Consider the following 5,448-nt stretch of genomic DNA (forward strand, 5'->3'; position numbering starts at 1 on the left):
TGCCGGTAATGGGATGTTATACCGTTTGACAAAATCTTCTAAAAACGCCTTCTTAAATCGATTGAAATTCGTTAGTAGAGGTCGGTATTGGTGGTTGCTCATCTCTCTATTTTTATGTATAGATTTCTTAAATTTTTCTCATTTTTATTCGGGCGGGATTTCTGTCACGAGTTGTTTAGCCAGCGAGCGGCACCGAGGTCAAATGTTCAAGGTCAGTGAAGTGGAAATCCCCGGCGCTAGTCACGGGTTGTTTATCCAGCGAGCAAAGCTAGCGGCGCCGGGGTCAAAAGGTGAAGTGGAAATCCCCGGCGCGGGTGAATGAAAGGGGGTTTTTGCTCAGAAGATGTATATTTACCCGGTATTTTTAGAGTCAGATTTTGGGGTCGATGAGGTACCCAGGGAAAATTGTTAAAATCTGAAATTCCAGATTTTAAGGGAATTCCCCCGATTTGTTGAGTCGATGTACTACCCAGGGGTTTTTGCTGAAAACGGTGAAAAGGGGTGTGTGATCCGTAACTCTCCTATCTCTACTACTAGGACCCCACTCTCAGTATGCAGTGAGAATGCAGGTTTGTAATCATCGTTCTGATTGTACAGCTGTAATCCTTTTGCGTTCCCGAATGTTCCGCTATCAGCATCCCGATTTTGCTCTGAAAGTCACCAATCTGTTACATTCTGCCACTAAGCACACCCATATACTATGTTACTGCATGATATTGCAATCCTAAATGGCGACTGAAGAATGCAATGCCCCTAACTCATCAATGCCTGTGCTCCTTTGGTCCCCTCACTCAGAATTTAGAGAGGTCATCTGCATTGCCAATTTCACTTCCATTGCCATTTTCAATTCCAATTCAGGATATCAAATGAATTTGTCTTTGACTTATGTGTTTGTAAGATACACGATTAAGCCTGACCGCCTTCTTGTCTTCAGTATGAACTTTAATTTTAGATTTTTAGTTTCCCCTGGGACGAGGCACCTTGTCCAATATCACGGCCAATGCAGCACTGTGTGTTAAAGTTGTCTCAGATTTATTTGGTGGATAAAACTATCCCTATTCAATGTCTTTTTCAGTTTTGGTCAGAAAAAAATCAGGTGGAAATCCTTTTAGGAAGACTTCTCAGTATGTTTTGTGGGGGAATTGTCTTTTTTGGGGGCTTGGTCTGCAGTGGGGTGATCCCGAAGAGGCACCTACGTCAATTGTTGACACTAATGCAGAACATTGTGCCAAAATTGTCTCAGATTTGTTAAACGATCCCTATTCAATTTTTTCTGTTTTTTCAAAATAAAGCAGACGGAGGCCTTCCTAGAAAGGCTTCTCAGTGTGTTTTGTGGGGGAAGTGTCCTTTTTGGGGGCGTGGTATGCAGTGGGGAGCGCTGAATTAAACAATATGGAAATACATCGGCGATACCAAAAATACACGGGAAATTCCCGCTATACATGCTTGAATCACTGTGACTCATTCATCCTGGGCCTTCATAGCACAACAGCTGGGCCTAGACAATGTAAATAATTCCACGTGACCAGCCTCTCCAGACCCAGGCTCGGCCCTGTCAATCACAAGGGCTTATCCAGGACTCCAGGTCAACACACTATCTGTTTACAGTGCTAGCGCCAACCACAAGCTTCCAGACACATTGGCAAGCATCCCAGACATTGGCCTGATGCATTTGTCAAAGGGAGGAGTATTTTAGAGGGGAGTAGGCATTGCGTGCATTTTCATAATATAGCAGTGTTTTGTGCACAAACATATGGGAATGGATATGGAACCCCCCCCCCCCCGTTTCAGTCACTGCCAGGGAGCTACCAAGATTAAAACCCTTCTCAATAGTTTTGTGGGGAAAGTTAGGAAAAGTCACAAGAGTTCGATCAGGTGATGCGTAGCAGTTAGTAGAACGATCAAATCAGGTGATTTCTGAGACATTCTTGGCACAAGGTCCCACGCTGGAGGTATCTCAGAACAAAATTTAAATTACAAAAACCGCGAAAAGTGAAACTGCTACAGTGATATGGAAGTGCCATGCGACTTTTATCATGCTATATGATATATCTCAGGCTGACGACATATTGCAAGCAAGATATCGACATATTGATATAAGCTATTATGGGATGGAGAAATCTAATTCAGCCCAACGATTCCGGTATTCTGTGATATTTTATCATACGGATGACGGCATTTGAAAGAATGGCCACATTTGTGCAAAATGTGTGTGGTTGTGACACACTTGGTACTAACACTCCTCTAGATTGTCTGTTTGGTCCGCTCTGCGTACACCGGTACAACTTATCACTACCACCAAATTCCAGGCTCAGTGTTTACAATTTCTATAAAATTGGTGTTGGTGCTTGCGCAGAGAGGAGCCTGAAGACCACTGGTGCTAGTAGGCGCTATACACAACGATTCCCCCAGCCGTGCTTGGAACATTATAGCAGTGTCATATTCATAATTCATCATAATTCATTTCATCATATCTTTTTTCCCCCGAAGATACTGATATCCTGCATGCAAAAGCTCGATCACTATCTGAACCGCTGAAAATCAGACGGCACTTCTAGAGCTCCATGTAGGCCTAGTTCTTTTGGATGAACTCTCTGTTTCTGATAAGTGCACAGCACTCATACAGGACTCCTCCGATAGGACAACTTATTTCCCATCCAATTAAGACTGAAGCTTAAAACTGAGTAATACTCACGCGAATTTGCATGCCTTAATCCTGACAGAAAGACGGCCACAGCATCTGATTGCTGTGGGTTCTATCCCACAAGTTGGCTTTAATCACTGGAGGCGATCAGTTCATCCAAAAGGGGGCAATCAAGGAATTAAGTGGATTGGTTCAAATATGATGTAAATTTCGTGGATATTATTATAAGTTGGATTAAATGACTTGGTCGAATTTAAAGGCTACGAAGAGCTCAAAATAATTCCAGTTGAGACCAGCAGTAGAAACAAATCAACACATGAATAGGTTAAACAGGAAGCAGAGTGATTTTAACAAATTCTGTGTTGTATTTTATATGCATAACTGTTTACATTTCTGGATCATTCTATACACAATTCTACGTTCAGCACAAACTGCAGCAGGACCATCAACCAATCACAGTCTACTATTACAATGTCGGTGACTTCTTGGTATCGGTATACTACATGAAGTCTGTTAACGCTTTCTAAACGGTTACAGCCAATCGGGGCCTTTTTATTTTGATGTGATTTGCCAATGATTACAATTATGTAAAAAACCTCAACTTCCTGCCCGTTGCCATGCCTCCACCAGAGTTGACCTACTCGATTGCACTGACCTGATATTTCATGTGCTATATTTCAGAACCTGGCTTGCTCTTATTCAACAGGAGATACAGGTGTGTACACCAATCCAGCCAAATCCAAGGTGGGTAATGTCACGAGCCCTCTCTCTTTTAACTTGTACTGTACAGGAAGTTTTTAAGAGTAAATTCTACCAAATTCCGACAAGAGATTTCTGCAATTACTTCAAAGGAAAACATGACCTCAAGCATAGTATAAATACAGATTTTACGAAGTAGAGGTAATTTATGCTGCAACATGATAATTCATGAGGGCGGATATAGGCCTACTTGCTACACCTGAATCTAAGCTTTGTTTGTTGCTGAACAGCCTGGGACTATTGAAATGAGCGTGTGGTTCGGAAAGAACCAGGGGTTTCAAAGCCGTTTGGGACATTTTGTTGTTGTTCGTCATTAGGAAAAAGGCTGTTGATAAGTTCCGCCTATCAACAGCCTGGCGAAGTATCTGGCTAGCGAAGTATCTCTTCGTTGCCTTCATAACAGATCCTATGTATGCTAAGACCTACTTAAAGTGGTCTTTCCCCTTCGGTTTAGAATTGCTTGCATTAGCAAATAGATCTGATGGCTTTCCTTTAACAAATGTTGCCTTCTAACTGCATTCAGGGTTATATGAGTCACCCTCGTGAGGCTGCGTCGTTGATGTTCATACTCTTAAAGGAGTACATGAGACAAAGACATTCAAATTTGATCTAAAATCTGCTGACGTTTTACACTGAAGAGTTACTTGAAGTCTCTCTCCACGATCCACCGACAATAGCGATACAGAGACTACTGCCTCTAAATTCCAGCAAGCAAGAGTGTTACCAGTGGCAACACAATCTACTGCTTCCTTAACCTTGAGTATTAGTCGCTTCCTGACCAGGCAGAGCATTCACGTGTGAAACATTTGATGTTTGCAGTTTGGTTACTTCCTCTTTCCTGTCATTTAACTGCGGCTGTTGCTCTTCCGTCGTAGTTGTCAAGAGATGGCGTGAATCTACTGAAAGCACTCATCCAGTCACCTGCCCCAAGGAGTTATTACTGTCCGTCTCGAGTACTTTTAAATACCCGGCTATTTTGAGGAACAACTTCTCGAAACCCGGATGGAGTGCTTCTGTGGTAGTCCGATTTCTACTCTGGCTTGATCGTAACTCGTCAAGATCATGCCCTGCAAAGGATCCCCAAGTTTTGGAAGAGCTTTAAATGCAAACAAAAAAGGGGGCTGTCCTTCCACACACAAATCATCGTGACTTACGGGTTCAGTGAAGTGACACTTTGTTGACATCTTTATGCATTTGCAGCTCTCCAAGATTTATATCTCCCATAGAAGATCGGAATGTCATCACTTCCTCTTGTCCCCGCTGCATTTCATCCCATCTGCCTCACAGATTCCAATTTAACCTGAAGTCATGTCGGTTGCAACGATTCAAGCAGATGTATACTTTCCCGCGGAATTGGATCGTAATAATAGGTGCACAAATTCGCCATAAGACACACCTGTTCTCTTTTTTATATAACGGGTTTTGCCCTTACCCAACGTATATATTAATAAACACTGTATGCTCAGTGCTTGTCCGAGAGCTTGCGAAAAAAAGTCATAAGCTTATTTGGGTGGGACTGGAACCCACGACCTCCTGCTTACTAGTGCAGACGTCTTAACCACTTCACCACCGAGCTTGCCGGGGTCGACTGGCCGGTCCGGTTTCGCAAGCTCTCGGACAAGCACTGAGCATACAGTTTTTATTAATAAGTTGGGTAACGTCAAAAACCCGTTATATAAATTAACATCTCCCCGACGCAAAAAAAAAAAAAATACATCTTGAAAACACCTGTTCTCGTTCTCCAATCAGAAGTTACCCCGGCTTGTAGGTGACTCTGTTTTGAACCACCCCCTTAACGCTGCTTGCCAATCGATTCTGTGGAGTCATATATCAGCGCCACGTTACCATCGAGTTACATTACCTCTAAACATGTCAGTTGTAATAAACTCCAGTGTAATCGACACAAATGTTTCTCGAGTGTATTGAAGGGCTGATGATTTTCAAAAACATAGGCGCGGGGCAGTGACATGGAGGGGGAACAGAAAGTTAAGCTGTGTGCAAAACGATACATGAAAACATCCAAAGAAGCAATACCCCTATGAATA

At 42.7% G+C, this 5,448-nt stretch overlaps 1 protein-coding gene across 1 annotated transcript in view; it reads right to left on the reverse strand.

Moving 5' to 3' along the window:
- LOC147799429 (plexin-B-like) overlaps positions 1-2,986 on the reverse strand; it is a 40,374-nt gene extending 37,388 nt beyond the window's left edge. Inside the window, exon 1 of the mRNA XM_087135602.1 lies at positions 2,696-2,986. The gene's annotated coding sequence lies outside the window, so the exon portion shown is untranslated. The remainder of the gene's footprint in view (positions 1-2,695) is intronic.
- Between the last annotated feature and the right edge of the window lie 2,462 nt (positions 2,987-5,448).

This window comes from Acanthaster planci, linkage group LG04, assembly GCF_054643075.1.
Source record: "Acanthaster planci isolate LZ-2023a linkage group LG04, COTS_SCS, whole genome shotgun sequence".
NCBI classification, from domain to species: Eukaryota; Metazoa; Echinodermata; class Asteroidea; order Valvatida; family Acanthasteridae; genus Acanthaster; species Acanthaster planci.